Here is a 27,101-nt window from a genome sequence, read left to right as displayed (position 1 = left end):
GACACCAAGGCCAGGAGCCCAGAACCCGCTCAGGTTGCACCGCTAGGGGACGCTGTGTACAAGGAGGCCCTGATGTGGAGGCCCAGCTCTGCAGGCACACTTCTTAGCTTTTCTGCCTCAAATTGCTTCCCTCTCTTTCTACATTTTTTTTCCCTCAAATTCACATTTGAGACTAAAGAAAAGGAAAAATAAAATATAATTTTAAAAAAATACCGTTTTCATATACTAAGAGCCCTGGTGGGGTTCTTCACGATGTCGCATCTGGAAAACCAAGGGCAAATACTAGATGCTATTACAGCTGTGTGTTCATGCAGCTGGCTGTGGTGCACGGGGCCTTAGGCGTAATGTTGACTCCTCTTCCTCGGTATTCAATCCATCTGACAAGAGACTATGTTCTTCCATTTTCTAAGACTTTAAAACCCGGACTTCTGACTTCATAGTCATGTTAGGTAAGCAAAGGACCCTTACACAAAAGGATAAACACGCAGCACTGCAGAAAAGAATAGAGGATTCCGCTTTAATAACTAGCTACCTTCTCCTAGTTGCAGTTAGCAATAGGTATCTATAGCCATGGGTATAGCTTAAGAGTGAAACTTTTCACATCCCAGTACTCGCTGAAAACCACATGGAAGAAAGCTCCGTAGGTTGCAACTAAAAAGAAAAAAAAAAAAAAAAGAAGAAGAAGAAGAAGCAGCACGGGCAAAAGGAAGAAAGGAGATGGGAGAAGAGGAAGAAAGGACTGAGAAAAGAGACAGTCTAGGGCCCCAGCCTGGAAACAGCAACAAGCCCTGGATGCCTCACATCAAAGACCAAATGGCAGCGAAGAAAAACAAGCCTAAAGTTTAAAACCATCCACAGTAAAGTCTCCCTCCAGGAGCAAACAGCCGATCAACCCATCGAAGCAAAGCCAGGTCCCTCCCCTGCCTTGCATTTCCCAGGTACAGGCTAAGCCTCGGGCGGCTTCAAGGAAACTTAAGTTTAAATTCCTTAGACTCAAGGGACGACGAGGTCACTGGTAAGCAGTGAGCTGAGCGCGGGACGCGCGGACACCCGGGCCATCTAAGTCCTCGGGGACGCGGCACCAAGTAACTTGGGGAACCCCTCGCTAGCCCTCTCGCGTCCCCAACCCGACCCAGGTAAGCAACCGAAGGCCACCTACGTGTCACTCGGACGGACCCTGGGGCGCACTGACCTGGCCAAAGGGCAGGAGGGCCGCCCGGGCGGCTGCGGCGACTTCCCTCCCGGGCTGGGTTCCACCGGCTGGTGCGGGAGGCCAGGGCAGCCTCGCCTCCTGCAGGCGGCCTCACACACGCGCGCACACCCACCCACTCCGGGCCCGCGGGCGCGCGCACTCACAGGCGCTCTCGCGAAGGGCTACAAAGCCGCGGGTGGTAGGACAGTGCGAGCTGATCGCGCCGATGGGAGGCGGGGCGGTCGCCACCCGCGCCGAGGGACACCCGACCGCCGGTGCCTTTACCTGCTAGGTCCAGCTCCGCAGCTCCCGCAGCCTCCGGGCCAGTCCAACCCAAGCCTCACCCCGGTACAACCCGGAGCCTACGGAGGGCAGCACTGCGCTGGAGGACAAGAGTCACAACTCCCGGGGCGTCACTGCCGCCCAGTTCCAACTTCCCGGGCTCAAGGAGCAGGCAGGCGGCAGAAGAGGCACGGGCACCAGCCTCCTTGCCTCTCTGCCTTCTGGAGCTTTCTGCCACATCCACGTAGCACAAGTCACGACTCCCTGCACCCCAGAGCGCCTTTCCCCCTCCCCAAGCCACTCTGCTCTCCTTACCTGCGTGGCACCCACAGCGACTCTGCCTTCTGTGGTCCCCTCCCCCAGTCATTCACTGAACTTCCCGCGCTGCTACAGGTCGAGGGGGGTGAGGGGTGAGGGGAGGCTAAGCTTTCCATTCAGTACCTTCCCGGCGCACATCAGACACACCCACCTCCGTCACCCCTGCCCCCTCCGGTGCTCACCCCGGCGCCAGGCCTCTTGCAGAGCTTTGGTGGACTCCCTGCCCGGTGCATTTTTGCTTTGTTGCTTTTCCCTCCTCTTTTGAAAAGCCCTGGAAACCTAGTCACCGAGCCTAGGAAAAACAAGAAAAGAAAACGAAGGAAAAAAAAAAAAAAAAAAAACCAACCTTGGTGTATGGCCTCCTCCTAGTTGTGTTTTTAAGCTTCTTCAGACAGCACAAAGTTTCAACCAGCATGGCCCTGTACTTCAGGCCATAAAAAAGAAATGGTTGGCTTTGCAACTGCAAATCAAAGCGAGTGTGCCTTTGTGCCCCTAGAACTATGATTATAATTTTCTCTTCCGCTAGGAGTGTAACTTTCCAAGGGCAAACTATGATTTTCATAGGGTAATTAAGGGCGGGGAAAGCACACCTGGAGGTGTAGGCAGGCGCAGGACCTAGGAATCATTTTCTGGAGAGTTCCAGCTCAGAAGCCTTACCATCACTTAGTAGTAGATAAGGACAGGGAGAGAGAGGACTCTCCAGCCATGCCATGTCACCCACCTGCTTCACACTCCAGGCCCCCAGGGTTTCTTGAGTCATCGGAATTTTCTGCCTCAACCCACAGCGGAGTCCTCCACACATCAAAAGCAGATGCCTGGGAGTAAAAGCCTGAGGGACATTTAGGGTTGGAGGACCACGGGAAAGCAGGACTGGCTGACAGCACTGTAGCTGATAGGAAATGAAAGGCAGAGAGGGAGTGGATCCCCGACCTCTTGCTTGGTACAAAGAGGTCGCTGCCCAACAGTGATGGGCGGAACCGATAAGACACTGAGGGTTGGATAGTTTTCAAGTTTTCAACAGGTTGTGACTTGAAGGGACTATGACCGTTTCCTGTCCATGGTTTTTCACAGTGCTCAGTACTGAACTGTAAAGCTGGTTGTTTATTTATTCTCCAAAGCTGCTTACTTTTAAGAATTTTGCAGCAATGATGACTCTCACCTGTAATCTCAGCCCTGAGGAGCTTGAGACAGGATAAAGAGTTGTGAGCTAGCCTGTACTACATAGCTAATACCAGGCCAGCCAGGGCTATGTAGCAAGACCTCCTCTCTCAAAAAACCAAAGGGGAAAACTACTCAAATCTCTCGTTAAAAGACTCTGCTTTACAAATCTATTTTATACCAATTTATGACTTATTTTATAGCTATCTACTTAAAATATAAAAATTATACCTACTTATTGTTAATATAGTCGTGCCCAACACCAGATCTGTTCCTGACAACAGACAGAAACACATCCAATAGGGTAACAGGTGTTGTTTGAGGTGCAGTGCTTGCCTAGCAAGCACGTGACCCTGGGCTTGATCCCCAGCGGTACATAAACAAACAAATAAATAAGCTTATAAATGAAAACCACTCCCTAATCACAAGTAATGATAGTTGGTCTTAAACTATTAGGAATTTGGGATGAACAGGAAACCGTCAACTTTTATACATACATAGTAAAGAAAATAAGAATACACTGAGGGAGGTTTTCACTTTTTCCCTGTAGTGCTACTAAACTCACAATAGTCAGACCTATTGCCTAATTTTCTTTTTCCTACTACTCCATCTGTTCAGTTTCTTGATAGCAATATTTCTATATCAAATAAAAAGAATATTTTAAAGCGATTCCCCTGGCTAGCCATCCCTCACTGATTAAAAGCCCGAGGGAAATGAGCTTCTCTTAGCTTTCACTCACCTTGAATGACTGGTTTTATCTCTTGTCTTCTTGAGGAATATAGTTGCTTCTGTCCCAACTATGTATTGGCTACTTTGACTACTCTGTGGTCCTTCTCAACCTCAAGTGGGAGTGTCTGTCCTCATTAAACTCATGAGCTCACCAGTGCATTAGAGGTGAAAGGAGGCATCACAGCAGTACAGGGCTAGCCTAGCATTTGCTGGGTTTGATCCATACCCACATCCACACACACAAACACATACATAAACACACATACATACACAGACAAATATGCACACACATATACACATACTCATACACATATGCACATACACAAATGCACATATATACACATACATGCACATATATGCACATACATACACAAATGCACACATATACACATATATGCACATACATATACATATGCAGACACAAACACACAGACATACATACACACAGGCACATACATACACAAATGCACAAATACACACATATATGCAATACATACACAAACATGTACATATGCACATACAGAGAATGAGGGAGACAGAGAGAGAAAGGGGGAGAGGGAGGGAGGGAAGAAAGAGAGAGAGAGAGAGAGAGAGAGAGAGAGAGAGAGAGAGATCCTTGTCTTATCTCTTCCTTATTCCATCTACCAAGGCTGAAAATGAAACAAACAAGAGGTCTGCCTGGACAGACCTGTCTTGCTGACAAGCAAAGGCCTGTCTGAATTGAGATTGCTCTGCAGCCAGCTTTAGGTCAACAATCAGAAGTGGGTTAGGTGTCCAGCACAAAAGAGACACAATGAGATACAATACAGCAATAGTGCCAAACCCAGACTAAACCATTAAAACCAGTTCGAAATGAGGCCCAAGTCTACAAAACAAGGTGGCAGCTATACACTGTTTCACAGAGTTTCTAGGTATCTTGTTCATGTGTTGTCTAGGAGCAGGTCTAACAATGTCCTCCAAGCAAGCCTGGAATGCACTATGTAACCGAGGCTGGCTGGTCTCAAACCCTCAGCCATCCTTTATTCTCCCTAGTGCTGGCATTACAGGGGTACATGAGCCATGCTTCAAGTTGACTTTATCAAAGACAATGTATTTGAATAAGTTCATTAAAACAGTAACATCTATGATGCTGTTTGTATATAAACAGAAGGGGATGCCTAGACATGTCCTGGAGTCTGGAGCCCTCCTGTCATTCAGAATCATCTGTCCTATCTGTATACTAAATAATCTCTCTGTGTGTACTAAATAATCTCACCAAACAGCATGTCTCTTACTGTACTTCTTCAGATGACTTCAGCAGAAGCCAATGACAACATGCTGGCGCTGTCAAGCATGAGAAAAAACACTCCCAAGACATGTGGAGGATGCTGAAGCTTTCAGGTTCAGTGAAAGTCCCCACCTGAGGGCAGTGGCAGAGTAGAGGGCACTTGCTATCATGTGGCAGCCACAAATATGTGTGTCTGTGCGTACACTGTACACAAACACACACATACACACACACACAACACCTTAAAGTATTACACATTATCCAGTGGTCCAAACATTATAAACAAGGAAGCATTTCCTGGGGTTGGAAAGGCAGGCCATTTCTTTTGATGTTGTCATTTGTTCAGAAGGGTTTACTGCTCTTCTCTCTAATTCTCCTGCCTCCCTCAGATCCCTTCCCTCTGGCAAAAAGAAAAAAAGAAAAGAGAAAAGAAAATCAACTACCAGCTAACCACTACAACTATCAACTCAAAGATCTGCTGGACCTTTCCCTTCCCTCTTTAATGTAAAGATCGGTTCAAGAACATAATATCATTTGAGGTTTCAGCCTGCTTGATAGCCTCTCTCTGTTTTTCCCCTGGGGGTGGGGCTTATCCTTAAGGACACTTTCTGTTTTAAAAAGTCAGAGACAAAGGTGGGTGGTACAAATCCAAATTACAAAAAAAAAAAAAAAAAAGAGGAGGGGAAGAGGGAAGGAGGAGGGGGAAGAGGAGGAAGAGGAGGAAGAGGAAGAGGAGGAGGGAGAGGGAAAAGGAGAAGGAGAGGAAGAGGAAGAAGAAGAAGGAGAAGGAGAAGGAGAAGGAGAAGGAGAAGGAGAAGGAGAAGGAGAAGGAGAAAGAGAAGAAGAAGAAACTCTCTTTAGAAAAGAAATGGGCTAAGGAGACCCCCAGGAATGGGTACTAGAAGCTGGAGCTACTTGGTAGCTTCCTGGTGTGCACTGGGGCAGCAAGAAAGCTAAAATCTGAAACTGAGTGAGCACACATTTACCTGTATCTTATCACATCTCTCTGTGTGAGTAACTCAAGTGACGTTGGAAGCAGACTTCAATTGATAATTCCTCTGTGTGCACTTCTCCCTATGGCACTGAAACTGCAGAGATCCAAGAGGAGGCAGAGAAAGCGAGAATGCAGGTGTATGCGTTGTGCATACAATTTTAAAGCTAAAAATAGCATAACTATTTAAAAGAAATGATCAGGAAAGTGGACAAAACAAAATATTACTGCCTAAAATAGTAGGAGGATAGGGACGTTTCTAGTAAAACTGACAAGAAAGGGAAGAAGAAATGACTCTGAAAGGGAGACTTCAATGATAGTTTCAGTAGAAATTTTGAAACTAAAAAAGAGTGATCACTTTTAAAAAAAATCTCAAACCAAAAAATAAAAAATGGCAGTGGTGGCACATGCCTTTAATCCCAGCACTTGGGAGGCAGAGGCAGGTGGATTTCTGAGTTCGAGGCCAGCCTGGTCTACAGAATGAGTTCCAAGACATCCTGGGCTATACAGAGAAACCCTGTCTTGAAAAACCAATAAAGAAAGAAAGAAAAAGAAAGAAACAAAGAATATATTTAACTATTAAATAATTTTAATTTCTGTTTTAAATTTTACCCACATAAAAGATCAACATTTTGATGACTATGATTGGCCAAATATTCACATGGAGATAACCTCAAAGGATTTTAAAGAGCTAAGACAGGTGTTGCATGCCTACGACCCAGCACTCAGGAAGCTTAAGCAGGAAGATCACAAGTTCAAGGCCAGCCTACACTATATAATGAAACCTTGTCTCAAAATATATATAAAAAATAATTTAAAAATAGGAAAAAAAGGTTATCTCAATTTTATGGGCTAATAAAACTTATTACTAAAATTAAACAGACATAAAACTAGGCTAATCTCATAAAGAATGAAACTAAATTCTACACACAATGCTGTCAAACCAAGTTCAGAAATAGACTTCAAGATAAACATATGAGGTTACCACCACACATATAACTGGCTGGCTGGTTGGTTGGTTGGTTTTTGTAGTTTTCGTGATCAAGCCTATAGCTTGGTATTTATTAGGCCAATACTTTACTACTGAGATATCTCCCCCATTTGTGAGAATGGTTTAATGTTAGAAAATGTAAAATAATTCACCATTCATTTTTGAAAATTCTCTCCCCCCAAAAAGCAAGGAATTTCCCTAGCAAAATTAAACATTATAACTGACAAGCTGGTCTAGAGGCCTTAACTCTTAAGGATACTTCATGGGAAATCTTAGTAAGGTTAGTAATCAAGATAGCTTTATCATGTACCTTCAACAGTGAGCTCAAGCCCCTTGCCAACAAAATAAAACAAGAAAAAGAAATTAGGTAGTATTAAGGTTTAAAACAAAGGCCTCTTGTCTATGAGTGATATGGTATCAGGTTAAATCCCAACCAATTTGATCCAGTAGTATGTGAAATACAGTAAGCTTTGCAGCTGCTACCCTAAGATTGACACTCAAGAATCCCAGCCAATTAAAGAAGAGTTTTGAACAATCTCAGTCATAACTGCAACAGGTTCTTATTGAGCTGGAGCTAATACAAAATGCTTACATGAATAAATTCATAGATTGTCATTAAAATAATTTTCACAGACCTTGACAAGGTGACTCAAGCATTCATGTGACTAATTGAAGAATATAAGTGTTTTAGAATAATCAAAAGAATCCTTAGGACAAGGAACTGATGCAATGGCTGATAAGATGCTGTATTAAAGATAACTAGAAGTCCAGAAATAGTATCACATATAATTAACTAGTGACTCAATAGAATTTAATGCAAAGATGACTGGCACTCTATATAAAGAAAACAATGGCTTCCCTCTTTGCTCCAATTCGATGAGAATTTTTACAAGCTGGTTTTTATTTTTATTTTTATTTTATTTTATTTTATTTTATTTTATTTTATTTTATTTTATTCTATGTGTTTGAGTGATTTACTCTTCGGTATGTATGTGCACATGTGTGCCTGATGCTGACGGAGGTCAGAAGTGGGTATGGGATCCCCTGGAACTAGAGTTACAGGTGGTTGTGCGGTGATGATTGAGAGCCATGGTGTGGGGGCTGGGAACTAAACCTTGTCTCTTGCCCACTGAGCTGTCTCTCCAAGCCTGTTTATGCACATTTTTAGTAAGTTAAAAACCTAAATTTGTAAAACAAAACCTAGAAGTTCTAGACTTTTACCCATTGCAGAGCAGAGAATGTGCTACATCATGTAAAATAAGTAAGTAAGTAAGTAAATAAATAAATAAATAAATAAATAAAATTGCAAGCCCCATGAAATAATATGAGCCTTTCTTTCAGATAAAACATGACTGGTATAATATGCTAAGTTTTCCTGAGCCCTGTGCCAAGTCACACAATGGGAACATTGCAAGAAAGGTGATGGGGTATTGGGCTACCCTGAGCAATAGTGGGGAAGAGGAATTTTCTGTACTTTGTGTAATTTCTCTAGCAGTTAATTAAGGCCATTGCATTAATACTTTTTGTGTCTCTGTGGCTAAAATATTGGAAGGAATCAAGCTAGGTCGGAAAGGGCGGTTAGGCTCACATTTCAGAGGATTTGAGTCTGTCCTTTAGGCAAGGCATGATTGACAGCAGAGGGGGCGGGTGGCAAAAGCAGCTCACTACACTGTGGACCAGAAAGCAGAACACCAAGCCACAATCACAGACTGGGCTGTAACGTTCAAAGGCCCATCCCTGGTACCCTGTGACCACCAGTCAGACCACATGCTCAAAGGTTGGACAGCCTCTGACATACCTCCACAACATCATGGAAAAGTAGTAAGACACAGCCAGTGGGAAACATAAAGACTCAAAGTGTAACAGCTTTGTACCCAGTTTCTCTCCAGAAGAATATAACATGCGTGGCTTAACTGTAAGACTATTTATAAAATACCCCAGCATGTGCTTCTTCCAGCCTTTTGTTAAGTACATTGCATTAATACTGTTTGAATCTCTGTGGCTATCTGCTTTGGCTCTCTGAGTGGTAATATCTACACCAGCTTTGGAGGCTACAGGTTAGCGATGATTGGCAGCCACTGTCCTGATACTAAGTGACACAGGAAAAAGACCCTTGTTTTGTCTTTTTCTTTTCTTTTCTTTTCTTTTCCTTTCCTTTCTTTTTTTTCTAAGGCAGGGTCTCACTAGGTAGACCTGGCTTGCCTGTAACTCACTAGTTAGACCAGGCTGGCCTCCACTGACAGATCTACTTGCCTTTGCCTCCCCAGTTCTGTGATTAAAGGTGTGGGGTAGCACACTGAGCCTCAAGAAGCCCCCTCTTGCTGTTCAGGTTTTCATGTTACAAACAATAAGTCATATTCTCTGGGACATTAAACTAGAGGGATCTACCTGTTAGCTTAAATTGGTGATATACTTACAAACAGTCCGAGTGTTAGCTCAGAGCCTCAGTGGAACTCTTTTACATAGACTTGTGGATAAATCTGAGAAAATGAGAGACTCAAGTATATTGGCCTCAGACTTAAAACTCACTGAAAGAGAACAAGATAGAAATCTGTTACACCTCTGCTCAAAGTTTACCTGATTAAGCACTGACTATGTCTACCTGACTGGCTCTGTCAACCTTCCTGCATTTACCAGAGGCCAAAACATACTCTGCCAAAGGCAAAGTATATTCCAAAGTTAAGATACAGAAAGAGAGAGAGATAGAGAGAGAGAGAGAGAGAGAGAGAGAGAGAGAGACAGACAGAGACAGACGACATAGAGACACACAGACACACATAGAGACAGTTGGTAATACTGGGAACAAACTATTCATACACCCTGAATGAACAAAACTCAGGCTGAAGGCCAGCAGGATGGGCCAGGGGGTAAGGACTTACCAGCAAGCCTGATAAATTGAGTCCCATTCCCAGAGTCCACACAGTGGAAAGACAGAATTTCTGACCTTCACATGCTTTCTATGAGCAATCGAGCTGGAGCACCCCCGTAACACACCCATATACTGATAAATAAGTAAATAAAAGCAGCGCTGAGCAAAAGGTAACAGACATAAAATACTACAGGCTATATGCTCACATAAAGTTTTAAAATAGGCTAAACTTATCAATTATGGTGGAATCAAAACAGTGGTTGTCTACAGGATGGAGAGAGACTCAAACAAGGAAGCTTCTATGGCTAGAGAAATTCTTACATCGTTCTTAGTGTGGTAGGTAGAGTGTATAGAATTGTCCTAGTCCATTAAACTGAACACTTAATATTAATAAGATGCATTCTTTGTAAATCTCACCTTAATTATTCATTAATTCATGTAGTTGAGAAAGAGCTATGTAGCCCAGACTAGCCTTATGATTCTCCTGTCTCTGCCCCCAGGATGCTGGGATTGCAAGCATGTGACTCACACCTGACCCAATAACACACTTTTAAGTGAAAATGAAATCATGTGGATCTATTGAAAACAAACGAGTGTGTAATAATGTTCAACCACAAGGTCCTTTGGGGCTGCAGTTGTCATTAGATACATAAGCTTAAAACACCTGGGAGCAGAAAATGATTATGTAACTGTATAGAACAGACCTGTCACCATCATGTCCCAAGGCAAGTTAGCGTTATACAAAAGATCAATGGTTTGTTGCTATGCAGAAATATGACTTCCCCATTGCCAACACCCTAACTCTAAACATATATAAAATATGTTTCAGTGGACAGTGGTATACAGTGTGTTCTGACTTTAGAGGGATATAAACATTCTGAGCTGGAGCTCTATTTTGAGAGGTCTTTTGTACATTGTCTTCTCCCCGCATTTGTTACTCAGGCATGTATGTGACAGAAGAGCCAAAAATATGTACAGAGAGATTGAGAGATGCTCATTACCAGAATAATGTGGCTAGAGCTGACAGGAAACCACGTGTGAACCGTGGAACAGTAACAGAGTGAGGTCTGTGCATTCTGAAAGCAGAGAGCACCTGCTTCCTGAGGTGATGTTGGAGAGAACAGGAAGACCCGAGAGGAGAAAATACTGTAAAGAATATTTACATAGAAGAGACCAAGTTGCAAAGCTATCCTCCTTTAAGGACCAGTGCTCTGACTCACCATGCAGAAAAGAATGAGGAAGGAACTGGGGATACAGCATTAGTAAGGTCAGAAGTTCAGGGTTGTCCTTGGCTATGTGGTGAGTTCAAAGCCAGCATGGGCCAGGCGGTGGTGGCGCACACCTTTAATCCCAGCACTTGGGAGGCAGAGGCAGGTGGATTTCTGAGTTCAAGGCCAGCCTGGTCTACAGAGTGAGTTCCAGGACAGCCAGGGCTACACAGAGAAACCCTGTCTCGAAAAACCAAAAACCAAACAACAACAAACATTTCTTTTAAAACAAAGAAAATGAATTTGTGTCAGGAAGCCTAGTGGAGCAGGCTTCCTGCTCCACTAACCAAAAAAAAAAAAAAAAAAAAAAAAAAAAAAAAAAAAAAACCAGCATGGGCTACATGTTGTCTCAAGACAACAATAAAATTAAAAAAAAAAAATATGTGTTCAAAGAAGAGATTTTATAATAACTGGGTCTTGACAGACTTTGCTGCACTCCCTTGTCCATGAAAACACGTAGAAAAGGAATATGAAGTCACTCTGACAGCCCTTTCTGGGACGGTTTCTGAAAAGGTTTTGAAAGATTAACAATATAAACAAGTGGACTTCTCAAAGAGAGCCATACTGGTTCAAGAGAAGATGGACTTGACCCTGTAGGGACAAGTTTTGGCAGGTGCAATGAAATGATGGTAAGCAACCCCAGAATGAACTGGAGTGGTCACAGTCCTCACACAGTTATTCTGACTGTAAAGGAGAAGTCGAGCATCCAATGCCTGTTCGTTTCCTCACACAGGGAGACTGAGCCAGTCTGGGTCAGTATGACCCCATAAAACAGATGAACGAGTTGGCTGTCGGAGAGAAGAGGAATGTGTGTAGGTCTGGCAACGTAGACTCTGTATAAGTTCCTCTTCTCAACACGTCCTTAAAAGAGCAAGTTAAGGAGAATAGTTAAGTCAGCTCACAGTTTGAGGGAACATCTCTTTTGACAAGGAAGGAGGAGAGGACAAAGCTACTCTGGCCATGGCAGGAGTGTGAAGAAACTGGACACACTGTGTGCACAGTTGGGAGACAGAGATCTGCACGTTAGTGCTCGGCTTGTTTTTGCCTTTTTGTCCCTTTTATTCTGTCTAGGATGCCAGCCTATGGGCTAATGACACCTAGATTTAGGGTTAATCTTCTTGCCACAATTAAGCCTCTTTGGAAATTCCAGTGGCAACACACAATACAACACACACACACACACACACACACACACAGACACACACACAGACTAGTCAGCGATGCCTGCCTGGAGTTTGGTAAGCAATGCACTCAGCATAGTGCCCTGCTTACCAAATCCAATCTAATGAGCGTTGTTTCTGAACATGCAAGCTGCCAGCTACAGGAGTCATCTCTGAATTCCTAGGATGCATTATTACTGGAGGAGACTGGTGGGCCACTTGCTATCAAGTTGACCAGATTAGGGTTCCTCCATCTTGGAAGGGTCAGTGCTTCATATTCTAAATATAGCATTCTATTTCCTTTCCCTGGATCCCAGTTCTTATCTCTTTCAAAGGATGTGGATAGCAGGGGTCTTGTACCTGCACAGTCCTCTGAGGCTTTTGAGGTAGAACTCGACTTTCCTTGGCACATTCTTTCAGGCAATAGTGAGCAAAGTGGTGATAGCCAAGATGATTCTCTTCTCAGGGTGGACCATAGCCAGTGCCTAAGGAAACTTAGGCCTAGCCATTGTCTAAAGAGAGACATCTCCAAAGGGCTACCTTTGCCCCCAAGGCCCAAGAAGGGCTAGTTAAGGCTTTGCAGGAGCGCCAGAGGTCTGCATGGGGTCTGTGGCATCCTGATCCCTACCCTGCTTACCCATCTCTCCCTTCCACAGGAGGGGCTCTCTAATACACACTGTGCTTCTAACTCTGCCTCAGCAGCTGCCTCTTGGGAAGCACAGCCTGTAACATATGCCTTCCCAGGTTGCCTAGCTCTCTTACTCCTTATCTCCAAACAAATTTCATGTAACAGTCTTTCAGCTGATATTTTCAAGTTTCCTGACTGGAAACTGTTATAATCTTCTTCTAAAGTCGTGTCTTAGCCCTTTGTTTATGTTAGTATTATAGATTTAGCAATTTTTAGGCATTCGCATTACTAAAGGTTGCTTCATCTGTTCAGAGGCACAGCTAGCTGGATTTATTAATCACACTCCTTGATTGCCACACGTCTCATCCGGTGTTGTGTTTATAGTCAAATCCTTCCTACTGACTTCCAGGGTTCATTTTGCTACTCTCTCTTCTTTCTAGAGCTAAATACTCAGTTTGATTTGTTCTTTCCTTTTAATGTTTTTTTTTCTTTGTTTGTTTTTTGTTTTTGTTTTTGTTTTTTTTAATGCTCTGCAATTGGTGTGCCCTTCATACTTTATAAAGAAAAAAAAGGTTTTGTGGCTGATTTCCAGACTCTAAATATTTATGTCCCGTCCAATGTCTTTTGCTGAACCCTAGTCATGAGGGGGTCAGTATGAAGAGGAGGGGGGCTTGAGAGATGATTAGGGAATGACAGCTCTGGTTGTGAGTAAGAAGGGTGGGCATACATATAACAGGCCCCAGAGACTGTCCTCACCATTCTGCCATTCGAGAATAGAATACCATGAGAAGACAGCACCTCTGTCAGAAACAAGCCCTCACCAGACACAACTCTACCAGTATCCTGGTCTTAGACTTCCCAGCTTTAGAACACTGATTCATGGATTTTTTCTGTTTAAAATCTGCCCATACTCTATAATGCACACAATTATTATTTGTCTAAGTGCTCTTTCACAGGTACTGTGCATTGTACCTAGTCCTTGCACATACCAAGCAAGTCCTATCCCACTCAGCTATATCACAATCCCAAAAGAAAAGAAAATTAACTAGCCAGCTTAATGTGTTTTATCATAGTCACCCAAAGGGTCCACAACACTAGGATGTATTTCAATCTGTGTGCACATTAGATTCTCTGCTCTTTTAAGAAGGAAGGAGGGGGAAGAGTGAGAGAAGAGGCAGCGAAGGGGAAGGAGAGACACAGAGAGATAGAGCTGTGGGGTGATAAAACATAAACATCCATCTAACTGCTCCAAACTAGGTACCATGCCTGCCTCCTCACCCCCACCCCCACCACCATATACTGAACCCAGAGCTAGATGCATGTTAGGCAAACACTTTACCACTGAGCTACAATCCCAAGGCAAGATAGGTCTCCTAAGAGGGCTTATAAACCTTAACAAAACAGGCTAGAGAGCATTTATCCATGCAATTGATTCTGTTGCTTCACTAGCTCTGCCTCCTCTGGTGTCAACTCTATCCATGCACTAACTCCATGTCCCCTGTCCTGAAGTTAGTTACTTTGTTGTCATTTTTTATTCCTTTGTCTTTCCTATCCATTTTCTTTATTTCTCTATTGGTTGAAGAGATACTAGGACCAAGACAACACTTAAAAGAAAGCACTTAGTTGGGGGATTGCTTACAGCTTTAGAGGGTTAGTCCATGATCCTCATGGCTGGAAGCAGACAGGCATGGCCCTGGAGCAGTAGCTGAGAAGTCACATCTGATCCACAGGTTTCAGGCAGAGAGAAAGCTACCCTGGGCCTCATGTGCTCTTCTGAAAGGTCAAAGCCCAGGCCCAGTGGAACACATTCTGAAACAAGGCCATACCTTCTAATCCTTCCCTCACAGTTCCACAGATGACTAAGCCTTCAAACAAACAAGCCTGTGGGGCCATCCTCATTCAAATCAACACCCCACCCAAATCCCAGGACGGTGCGCACTGTGAATCCACACCGCCAGTCCTGTTACAGTGTTCTTTTGAATCTCGCCAATGTACATTTTATTTGCACTGCTGTTTAACTTGTCTCACGAGTATCACTTCTGTTTTCCAACTTCATTTCCATCTTTTTTTTTTTTTTTTTTTGGTTTAAAAAAAGAAACACTATTGGCATTTTATAGCAGTCTTCCACTTCTAAGCATGACTCCTTTTAAAATTACTCCTTATAACCTACCAAGTAAGTGTACCTAACTTAGTACCCAGCGCTTAGTAGCTCAGCTTGTTAGATTAGTTATTTTAAATGAACAAATGCACCTTCAAATGTATGTCAAGTTCCACAGTACAGGGAAAAGATAAAATGCTAAAAAAAAAAAAAAAAAAAAAAAAAAAATCACGGCTTATACTAAAGAGATAAGAAATATCAAGTGTTTGAGTTCCAAGTTTTATCAAAAATAGGTTTAAACATGAACTAAGATAATCAATATTTAATTTAGATCCATTTAGAAGAGGCAGTGATCATTAAAACTGTGTTTGGCTTGCCTAACAAGGTTGGCCCTTTCTTTCTTAAAAGCTGCCTTAAAGGACACATTCATTTACAGAATCCTCAGTACCTTGCACTCCTCATAAGCATTCTAAGTCTTTTTTTATTTTTTATTTTTATTTTTTTGTGGTCCCTTGAAGAAAGATTTGAATTTAAATCATCAACAGGGGAAGTGGGGGGAGGAGGCTTCTTCTGGTAACAGTAACCAGCCACAAGTGACCAGAGAAAGCTTCCTGTACAAAAAGCCGCTTGCCTAGAAGTGGGGTTGGGTCATTACTTGCCTGTATGATCCCCCACCCCAGAGCAACATATGAATGCCAGATGGTTGGACCGGCTCCACCAAGAAACCGATATTTTCATTGTTTGGAACTTGGTTTTGTAGCTTTCTCCATGCCGTGATTTGATTGCAGCATTTAAAAAGTTGGAGAGCGTTCCCATAAACGATTCCACCCCTCGAATGTGAAGTGGGGGCAGGCATATTAGCCTGTTTTTCCATTAGTATGTCATTCCCACTTTCTTACTCAGAGGTGGGTAATTCAGACAAGGTTCATAAAAAGAAAATGTGTGTTTTGTGCTTCAGGATTTTTCCCTATTTGGGGGAACTTGCTACTGAACAATACTTCCTTTGCCTTTGTTCATGGAGTGTTTACACACAAATGTTCATGAAAAGATTATAACCATCACTAACAAAGTTATGACTACATAGTTATATGACTCTTGTGCTATTTTCTTAGGTCTTAACTCATCTTAAACATTTTATATCTATTAATATCAACTCATCTCAACATCACTTCAGTGCTGTGAGGTAAGTACTATTCTTTCTATCTTGAGAAACTAAGGCATGGTAAAATCAGATTACTTACCTAAACCTAGGTAGGTGACAAATGATGACATTTATTTTAGTCCGGAGTAGGTTTTATAAACCCACCACCACACACTAAATTCATTTAAGTGTCAATAATTCTAGCTTGCTGTAAGGGTATAGAAGCAATAGTCAATTCTCTGCTCCTTTTCCAATTTCTTCCTCTCTCTCCGTCTCTGTCTCTGTCTCTGTCTCTGTCTCTGTCTCTCTCTCTCTCTCTCTCTCTCTCTCTCTCTCTGTCTGTGTGTGTGTGTGTGTGTGTGTGTGTGTGTGTGTGTGTGTGTGTGTGGTGTTTGAGACAGGGTCTCATGTAGTTCAGGTTGGTCTTATATTAACTGTGCAGCTGAAGATGAACTCGGGCTTTCACCCTCCTGCAAATGCCTCCCAAGTACTAGAATTACAAGCAGGTACTACCAGGCTCGGTTTCTTGGCCCTCATTGATATGAATGATCTTGCTATTCTTGTGGTACATATCCTGTCTACTGCAAGCCTGAGGCAATATCTCAGGGTGGCTAGCCGCAGGTCAATAAAACTAATATTTCATGGATCATAGAAAAATACATTAGTATTTTTAAGCAATAAAGGTTTGGTTTCCTGCAGTCTGACTAAGGACACTCTACTCTTGATAGCTTCCATTATAGTAGAGCAGGTGAGAGAGAGAAGTCCACAGAGTCACAAAAACACACAAGGGGGGATATTAAGTCAAAGATACGAAGTGACGGTTGGGGTGCAGGGAGTACCGTGATGTAGCACACTGAAATCGCTAGGTCTCAGTGGGTCAACGTATGCCTGCCCTCAAGCAAAAGGACATGGGGGTGTGACAACTGCAAAGCATTTAAAGTATGACACTGCCGGAGAACTCAGGCAAGTGAGCAGAGAATTACCTGCGTCATCAGGGAGCATCGGGGTTGGCGAGCTAGCTTTCTGGATGAACACGCTTCCCACCAAGCCTGACACCTCAAGTTCCATCCCAGGAACCTGAGTTCAATCCCTAAGATCCACATGGTGAGGAAAGAGAACTGGCCTAAACAAGTTATGCTCTGATTTTTCAAATGTACCTGAGGGACTTAGGCACACATACCCAATCCACATGTACACATTTAAAATAATAAAAAATTATAAAGGTAACTACTTAAGCCACTATACAATTGCTTCAAATGCATCACCTTTGTAAGCAGATGAACGGGTAGAGAACTATTTCCATCATCTGGCTTCCTTGATCTCATGGGCTCACAGGAACATGCCTCTCCGTTCTATCATTTAGTGTGGTTCAGCTTTTGCCCTGGGTGTAGGGCTATGATGTGGTCCTAAGCATCCACAGCATTGAGTTCCTGGTCACACTGATTAATTAGAGATGAGCCAAGAATCTGGTCAGAGTTGGGCTCTGTAGCAGTGATCTTTGGAACTTTTGCAGCTGCAAAACAAACAAACAACAACAAAACAAGAACAACAACAACAAAGGAGAATATTGGATTTCCTTAGGAACTGAAGTTGTAAGTCTGAAAGCTTACAATGCTAGAGACCACCATGAATAAGAACTTGGAAAGAGGACAAGCCAGCACCCAGATACTTATCTGGAGGACAGATTTTGACACCTGTATCAAGCTGCACCTGCACTCTATCTCTGGACATTTACATCCCATGAGTCCAGAAGTGCCGATACTTATTCCAGCTTTTTCCTTTCTCCCTTTCTATCCAAAGAATTAAAAAGAGAGAGGCATCCATTTAAGGAGAGTTTACCTTGTGCTCCTTTGTGAGAGAAAACAATGGGCATTTGAAGAAGGCCTTGGAAAGAACAAAAGAAAGGATTTTAGAGCAGCCCTGAGCAGAGCTAATCTTTCAGGGCCTCAAAATAGAAGGACCACACTGCTCCATTAAGAAAAGCAAAAAAGATATTCTGCACTTTTACATAGAATCCTTTAGGTGGTTAGGAAATGACTCCAACAAATGATTCTAGCAATTAAAACCCAGTGAAGTTTTATGGTGATAGCTAAGAGGTTCCTCTTGTGTCCTGTGACTTCAGAGTGCTGACCTTTTGGTCCTTAAGCTACAGATGGCTTTGAGAGCTTTGGAAAAGGAGGCTGACCTAGCTTTCCACACTTCTCAAGAGAGCAGACTGTAAGTGCTCACCAGAAATCCTTCTTCTTCCCAACTAGTAAAAGTTTGGCTGGGCGATGGATGCTCCGCTGGAGCCTGCCTCCGTTTTTTGCCAGACTGCTTTGTAGCAGACATGGACATGGAGTCATCCTCAGCAGCGGAAGGGAGGAGGTGTGGCAGCCTTCTGCATCATAAGGAAATCGCTTGCGCTCCAGCTTTGTGCTTCCCCTTTTTAGCTTAATCTAATTTCAACCAACTAAAGAAACACCCTAGGAATTGAAGAAGCGAGATTAAACAGTGTCCCCAAATGATTAACTGGAGGCAGGAGAGCTGTCCCATGAGCCTGGACCACTTACTAGTAGAATGTTACTTAACACAGGAAAGAGAATATACATATACATACACATATACACATATATAATGAGCATATATATACATGTATGTATGTTTGCATGTATGTATGTATGTATGTTTGTATGTATGTATGTATGTATGTATGTATGTATATGGCCCCTGTATTTGGAAGCTCTTTTTTTTCCAGCAGCCCAACACATATCTTAATACCTTTCTTTTCAGCACTTTGTAGCACAGCCTTGTCTACCCTCCCCTAAAAAGATTATTTCCATCCCATGATTCTCTTTAACCCTGCCTCGCTGTGGTCTTTAGTCAACTTCTATAAGTTGCTACAGCACCAAACTGAAACTTTTATCAGATAAGACTGAGAAAATATCTCTGCTCAATGGATTTTCCATATCAACCAGCAGCTCCTCAGCTGTTGAAATTGGATTTTATTAATTTCCCAAAGCCTCTCCAGTTTTGCTTTCATGGGGGTGGGGGAAATGTTCTACCACTGAACTGCATTCCCAAACTATGATTTTACCTTCTATAGTTTTAATTACCTCTGGATTGTTATTAAATAATTAACAATATTAATTATTTGGACAAAAATCTGCATAATATTATACTATTAAAATATTAAGGATTTGAAATATAATTCATATTATTGATTATATCATACCTTGATGATTACTTTTTATTAGTTATTATTTTTCACCTCTTATTGTGCCTACCTTATCAATTAAATCTCATTACAGTTGTAAATATACAGGAGAAACATCCTATGCAGTGTTTGTATTATTGGACCACCACTGGGGGTCATGGAATATATTCACTGTAGATAAGGGAGACCATTATATTAATATAATGAATATGTAATCCATGAAACTTAGATTTTATATATTTACTTTCAAGGTTCATTTGGTAAGAACAGCCCAGATAAACACAATGGATGACTCCTGAAGCCAATTTTGAATTCAGAACCTCTACTACATGGAATTTTCCACCATAAACCACATAAGGAAAACTGCCCAAGTTAAGGATTAAAGCCCATTCACACTTAGTCACCGTGGTAATTCCTTCCTGCTTCTAAGTGGCAACTACATTTCCAATCAGGTGCCAAAATTCCAAGATTTGCCATGAGCAAAAGTTGTGTGTGTGAGTGGGAAGGTTAAGCCGATTTAGTCACTCGAAGACAGGATGCCGAAAGCCCCTTTACTGGCACATCACGAAGCCGGAGCTTCAGGTTAACTGAGCTCCACTCAGCATACAGACTCACAAAAGGCTGCAAGGAGACTGTTGTCTAGATCTGGTTGTAGTCTAAACATTTATTGATTGATGTCAGGGAGTATTACATGTCTGTCTGTCTGTCTCTCTCTCTCTCTGTCTCTGTCTCTGTGTGTGTGTCTATAGGTATGTGTGTTGTATGTGTGTCTCTGTGTTTCTGTGTGTCTATGTGTGTGTGTGTGTGTGTCTCTGTGTGTATCTCTCTGTATGTATGTGTCTCCGTGTGTCTGTGTGTCTGTGTATGTGTGTGTCTCTTTCTGTGTGCATCTCTCTATGTGTATGTGTCTCTGTGTGTTTGTCTGTGTATGTCTATGTCTGTGTCTGTGTGTGTATCTCTCTCTCTGTGTATGTGTCTCTGTGTGTCTGTGTGTGTATGTGTGCCTCTGTGTGTGTGTCTGTGTCTGTCTGCCTGTCTGTCTGCCTGTGTATATGTCTGTGTCTGTGTGTGTGGAACAGAGAACAACATGCACGAATTGGTGCTCTCCTTCCTTCCACTGTGTGGATGCATAGCATTGAACTTAGGTTTGGTGGCAGAGTACCTTTAACTGCTGAGCCATCTGGCAGCAGTCTATTTTTTTATTGTTGTTCATAACTTTCATTATGGGCTTTTCATATATACGTATTTTTGTGCCTTGCTCATATGCATGCCGAAATACAGATCCTTCACAGGAGAATAAAATGGTATTTTTCATTCCCTTCTCCCCACCCTCTTTGGCCCCTCCTCCTTAGAGCTCTCTTCTACCCAACTCAGTCCTCCTTCCACTTGCATCTTCTCTTCATCTCTCTAGACTCACCTGGGAGTCTGTCTTACTTCACTTAACCTAATGGCCAGCAGCTCCATCCATTTTCTTCCCTCTTTCCAGCTTGTAGAATTTCATTGTGTACATACACGTTTCTTTATCTGTTGGCATATGTCTAGGCTGGTTTCACATTACGAATTCATAAACATGGATGTAGCCTTTACATCATCCAATGAAGCAACACCTGGTCTGGTCCAGGTGCTGTTGCTCGATCCAGAGTATGCTTCCATCTATCTGCTCCCCAAAAGACAGAGAAGAGGTACGTCTAAGTAGATTTTCTGTCTCTATAACAGAATTCTACAGTGTGGATAACCTCTGAGTAATGGACATTTGCCTGGCTCACAGTTTCAAAGGCTGGAAGTCCAAGAGCACTGGCTTTGGTTGCCTCATAATATGGCAAGGAAGTGACACACAGGGATGGGAAGACTGGAGCGGAGCCTTTTATCAGAAGCCCACTGACATCATGGCCAAACCCGTTTGGCTAAAATTGCACAAATCTATTAGTGAGGGTGGAGCCCTTACGACCTAGTCCCTTCTTAAGGGTCCCACCTCATAATTCTGTCGTAACAGCAACCAAATGTCAGCACGAGGAGAGCATAAGGCAGATAAGAAGCCTACCAAAGGGTACTTAAGGTGACCCAACAAGATTGTTAAGGAAGACCGAGCCAGCTACAGATGCTGGTCATTCTAATCCTTCCTTTATGAGTGTACAGTCATGGAAAACTCACTAGAAGACTCTCACTCATCAGGAAGAGGCACATTAAATTGAAAAATAAGAGAAAATGGCCTGAGCAGGAGAATGTAATGGAGAAAACTAAGTAGCTTTTGGCAAACATTCCAACTAGGGTTTCCCACGAGATTTAAAAGATGATCAGAAGTTGCAGCACACACTTCTATTAGAATGTATTAGCAAGTAGAAAATGGATGGTAATGATGAATTCTCATAGATTTGAAATATTATGGCTAAAAAATATTAAAACAAAACTGATATGTGGCAAAGTGGACCCTGCAGGAAACCAAACTGATCCATGCATTACTTCACGTCTCAGACAAAGTATAACCATAGCAGTGTCATGAAAGGATCCCGTGATGGGATTGTATCCAGTGTGCTAGGTAACCTGGGTTGAAATCATAGCCCGTTTCTCTTTGGCTATTGAACTTGTGCTGTATCAGGCATTCTCTCTAGGGTCCCATGCTAGTAGCTGATTTCCTCATTGATAACCTGAGTTACAATTTTATTAGATTGCCATGAGTATCAAACACTGTCTTAGCATTTGCGAAATTTTTGAGCGTCTAGCACAAAACCCTCACCTTCCTAGTTTCAGTACAAAAGGCAATGAAAACATCTAGAAAAGTTGTCATGGAGACAGGACCCTGGAGCTTCTGTGCTGCTTTCCTAGACCTAGGAGAAGCCAGGACTAGACATGCACAAAGCGATACCCCAGCAAAACAACAAAGCTATGACTTAGCATGGACAAAGGAGAGTGGTTAGGGAGATGGAAGGCTTTCTTCCTTGTATGTGCCTCACAAGAGAACCCCTTGTTCTTTCGAGCGACTCACAGTCATTTATTGTCGGTGCCTTTTAAGACTCACCTTTTATTTTGTTCTGCTGTGGTTTTGTAGCTATTTTAGGGAGACATTGTGTGAGTCTGCTTCACGGAGACTTGCTGTAAGGAAGGTAGCCCTGTTATCGGCATCTAACAATGAAAAGATAAGGATGGCATTAGGTACCCCAATACCTCCCAGGATTTCCCTCACTCTATCTCTCCAGCATTCACCTCTCTATTACCACACAGTAAGTTGTATTCATTCATTCAGTTAACCATGCTACGTGCAGGTTGAGGCCAGGGCATTGCAAATATGAGGTATTCTGTTACTAACCTGCATCTCCAGTCCACATATTGGGAAACAGGACTGACAAAGAGACTTGGGCACTTAGATACCACCTTTGGCTACTTTGATCAATGCCTTAACGGCAACTCAGTGGTCTCTTTTTGTCCTGCTCTTGCCTCTGTCTTCTATGTGACTTGCTCAGGCACACTGCTGAAGCCCTTAGCAGACCCCTGTCAGTCCTCACCTCCTTTCCTCCTACTTTGTACTGCCACTTGTTTTGCTCTTTGGGCAATTTCCTTTAACACTGCTGCCTCCCTGCCCCCATTCCCTCTAAAGCACAGATCCTATGCTATGTAGGCCATCTGCAGACAGCCTCTCCCAGCCCCCAAACCTGGGACAGCGGCTTTTCAACTCCAGCATGTCAATGAAAGTCTGTCTTGTTAAAAGGCAGACCTCACAGTAGCCCCAAGAAGTGAGCAACTGTGGCAGGTCCTGAGAGTCCGCATCTGACAAGCTTTCTAGGAGACTCCAGTGCACATTTACTTTTGAGAACCACTGACCTAGGAAGGAAGTAACAATAGGTAAAGCTCTTTCTTTCTGCCAATTCTTCATTTTTGGATGCTTTTACTTTTATTTTCTGTCTTTCCTTCCTTCCTTCCTTCCTTCCTTCCTTCCTTCCTTCCTTCCTTCCTTCCAACTTAATGGGCCACACTGAGCTCACTCTGAAGGTTCTAGCCTTTTCATTATCCTTGTGTCTTTTCCTCCTCTCCTTCTCCTCCTCCTCTTTCTCCCCCTCCTTCCCTTCCTCCTCCCTCTCTTCCCTTTCCCTGTCTCATTGTTCTTCCTTTCCCTCCTTCTTTCCTTGCCTTCCTTTCTCTCTCTCCTTCTCCCTCCTCCCTTCCTCTCTCCTTCCCTCTTCTCTCTGTCCCTCCTCCCTCTCCCTCCTCCCCTGGTATCTCAGGTCATGAGGAGCATTACACATATCTGACATTCCTTATTTCTAGGACAGAACGGAAGGAGACTGGCTCGTGCTGGACAGAGTGTCCCCTGAGGTTTGGACACGTAGGCTACAGAGCACAGAAGAGAGGAGAGCCAGGAAACCCCAAAGTAAGCACAGCTGGAATCTGTAAAGTGCACCGCCCCACATCTTTGATTCAGAAAGAAACATGCAAACAGCTGACCTGCTGCTCCAGCCGTTAGCCTCTGCTGTCTGAAATGTATAATAAATGCAGTCCTAAAAGCCTACAGTGTGTTGTCTACTTTCTCCTTCACCAAATTTTACTAAGCTGGTGTCTTTCCAAAAACCTTCTCCACATAGACCTTCCATAAAAATGCCTTAATTATTCCATGTGATATTAGAGTTGTGTGAATAGATGAAGACATTTCTTCCAAACCTGGAGCTTCGGAAATGGGGAGACAGGCAAAAACCATTTTATTCAGAACAGAAAGTTCAAAAAAATTAGAAGTTTATTGCTTTTTAATTGCAATCTATGGCAACTAAAGAGTTGCATATTAATTGAATTATACGTAATTTATATGTAGCTATATGTAAATGAAAGTCCACCCAAACTGTATCGACAGAGTCTATAATCTGAAAAATCCTAGTAAAAAATTTTGACCATTAATAGATTCTGTGTGCTATACAAATGTGCATCTTACTGTGTCTCATTTTTTAAATTAAGGTTGATCAAAAATCCCGGGGTGGGGGAGGGGCATTGCCTGTGATTGTAGCCGTGGGAAGTAGAAGCAGGAGGAGCAGGAGTTCAAAATAAGCCTTGGCTGTATAGCAAGTTCAAGGCCAGCCTGGGCTATATGATATCCTGACTAAAATAATAATTATAAAATAATAGCAAAAAGACAAGGGGAAATCAAGTTTCCTTAAAGTTGAAGCATTTCTCTTTATGAATCTCTTGTTTAAGAAATTGGAAAAGTACAAACTTCATAAACATGCCTCCATTGAGTAGGAAAACTCATGTAACATGTGAGTCAACTGATAAGCATTGAAGCTTATTTAAAACCAAAAAGCAAAAACACTGTGGAAAGCAAATTTGAATAAAAAAGCTAGTTTGTTCTAGAATCTTCTCTGATCCCTAGGCTTCATGACGTTTTCACTTGAAAAGACATACACACACACACACACACACACACACACACACACACACACATCACTGGTTGGTTTTTGCAAAACAAATTCCTTCTTCTTTACGTGTGCTCACCGAGACCTGTTTGATCTGCTGAAGTTAAATAATTTATAGACAGATGTTTTTCTTAGATCTGGTTGGGGAGTAAGGGGTTCCCCACTAAGAATCATCCTCCAGGGACCGCCTGGAAGCCTGGACTTCTCATCAAGGTCCAGCAAGCACAGCCTGCTGAAGCCGCCAGCCCTGGAACCTCCACAGCTCGCCTAGAGGCTTCGCAGAAGAAACGCCCATTTCCTTCTTCTTAGTCTCCGTCGCTTTTAGAACAGCTTTTGGGATAGCCACCCACACCCCCTCATCTGTACAAAACCAACCGTGTTAAGACATAACGTGGGTTGAGAACGGTAGGGTGGGAGAGGGGGAGTTGTGGCTGTGAGCGAACGGAGAGCCCAGGAGAGAAAGGGCCAACTGCAGAATAGCTTCAATATGCCCGTCCCAGGTCCGATAAACATCTCTTTAATATTAAACACTGGCTGGAAGTACTTTTACATAAGGGAAAGAGAAGACCTTTTCATGCTTTTGAAAGGTGAGCATAAGATCAAAGGAGCCAGGATGGAAGTTTCTTGACTGGAATTCCATCAACACAGATGGAAAACTCATTTAAAAAATAAATAAAAATAAATAGACTCACAAATAAAAATAAGCCTCTAGGTTTTAAGACTTCTGGCCTGTGTTAGACCGAACATCAGGAGCCAATTAAATTGCTCTCCCCTTTTTGTTTATCCTAAATGATACAGTCTTTCCCCTCCTCTGATTAGACCAGCCTTGCATCCGCTGTGGTAAGGGTCTGTTCCTTCGCTTGCTTCAAACCCTTTCTCCATAGCACAGGAGTTGGAAAAACACTGAAAGTCTGCACTGTATCACATGAGGAAAGCCAACTAAATGTTCACCCTATGTCTTATAATATTTTCTTTTGCCCCCCTCCCCCAAAGACATTGGCACCTGAGAGTGTCTGGGACTATTTGTCTGTGAACCATGGTACTCAGTCGTCCACAGTGATTCCCTTCTTACATTTGCTTGGGCTTTTTACCACCTCCTGGGCATATAATGGGATATATTTTTCACATTATGCTTTTAGTTTTCTTTTTGCAGGCCTGGGCCCCCATGGGTCAGTTTTGAAAGGATGACACCTAAGCTTAGAGACTTGTTGTGAAACAGGGTCTATAAAGTGACATCAAGTCCTCCCAGTTGCTAGTTGACAGGACAACTGAGCAGGTCTGTTTCCTGTCTGCTCATTAGGGGTCATCCACCCAGTGAAGGGTCCCATGTTTCATGCCCGCACATCAACAAATCTACATTTCTGTCCCTGGGGTGTAGCCCAGGAGCAGGGTGAACCTTACGTGTTGGAAAAGCTAGCAGCTAGGTTTGTAAAAACCACAAGTCATGTGGCTGTTAATTTGTACAACACATGTAATCTTTCTTGTACGAGTCATAGGAGGGGAAAAGGGAAGAAAGGCATTTAATCCAGTGTCCTCTTACATCTGTCCAGGATGACTAAGACAACCCCAAGGCTCAGATTGCTTAGGTAAGCAGACAATGCCAGGACAACAGAGTCTGTGAGGCTTCAGTCCCCCCAAGAATTCCCACCAGTGAGCTCAAGGATCCGTCACAACCTTGTGAACGTCCAGCTGATCATCTCAGGAAATGTTAAGAATTTTGTTCGGTTTGGTTTTGTCTTTTTTGAGACCTGGTTTTTCTGTGTAGTCTTGGCTATCCTGCAACTCACTCTGTAGGCCAGGCTGGCCTCAGACTCACAGATCTGCCCGCCTTTGCCTCTGCCTCCAGAGTGCTGGCATCAAAGGCACAGACATTACTGCTGATAAAATGACAGGAATATTACCTCGAAGGTGAATAACGTCTTTTATCCTACATCCACAATAAACCAAGGGCCCAGCTCTATCTGTCATCCCAGGGCCTCTGATGTGCTCCATGGCCACCATGTACTGTGTGGTGCTGCACAGATCTTTTCTGTGTAATTCTACCATCAGATTAAATCAAATGCCTACAGTACTCAGTGGGGTGTCTGCCTTGCTAACTCTACCTCATGGATACTTTCTAGTAGTTTCTAGAAGATAGAATGGAACTGTTGCCTTCATACAAACAGCATAGTTGCCCAGAATTTCTGTGTGTGTTCAGGTTTGCCTACTAGAGGCCATTTGTATTTGAGTGGTTGTAAAAGGTGGTAGACTAAGACGAGCAGTGGTGGCGCATGCCTTTAATCCCAGCACTTGGGAAGCAGAGGCAGGTGGACTTCTGAGTTCAAGGCCAGCCTGGTCTACAGAGTGAGTTCCAGGACAGTCAGAGCTATACAGAGAAACCCTGTCTCAAAAAAACAAACAAACATAAAAACAAAACAACA

The 27,101-nt window shown here is 43.0% G+C and overlaps 1 protein-coding gene and 1 long non-coding RNA gene across 10 annotated transcripts in view; one reads left to right on the top strand and one right to left on the bottom strand.

Moving 5' to 3' along the window:
* The window catches only part of Lpar1 (lysophosphatidic acid receptor 1), a 108,681-nt gene extending 105,991 nt beyond the window's left edge, over positions 1 to 2,690 (bottom strand). Inside the window, exon 1 of one of the 9 annotated variants that reach the window (XM_076934909.1) lies at positions 2,514 to 2,690. The gene's annotated coding sequence lies outside the window, so the exon portion shown is untranslated. Of the gene's footprint in view, positions 1 to 213; positions 354 to 1,159; positions 1,706 to 1,789; positions 1,946 to 1,974; positions 2,085 to 2,138; positions 2,289 to 2,513 lie in introns of those variants that run through there. The other 8 variants (XM_076934904.1, XM_076934906.1, XM_076934907.1 and 5 more) reach the window with 8 other exon arrangements.
* On the top strand, positions 487 to 23,873 carry LOC143442440 (uncharacterized). The gene is made up of 3 exons (XR_013110661.1): positions 487 to 1,136; positions 16,064 to 16,134; positions 23,549 to 23,873. It is a non-coding gene; the product is annotated as an uncharacterized LOC143442440 (long non-coding RNA).
* Positions 23,874 to 27,101: the final 3,228 nt, after the last annotated feature.

The sequence above is a fragment of the Arvicanthis niloticus genome, chromosome 5 (genome assembly GCF_011762505.2).
Source record: "Arvicanthis niloticus isolate mArvNil1 chromosome 5, mArvNil1.pat.X, whole genome shotgun sequence".
Taxonomy (NCBI): domain Eukaryota; kingdom Metazoa; phylum Chordata; class Mammalia; order Rodentia; family Muridae; genus Arvicanthis; species Arvicanthis niloticus.
The sequence above is the reverse complement of the archived record's forward strand: the minus strand, read 5'-3'. Positions and strand labels throughout refer to the sequence as shown.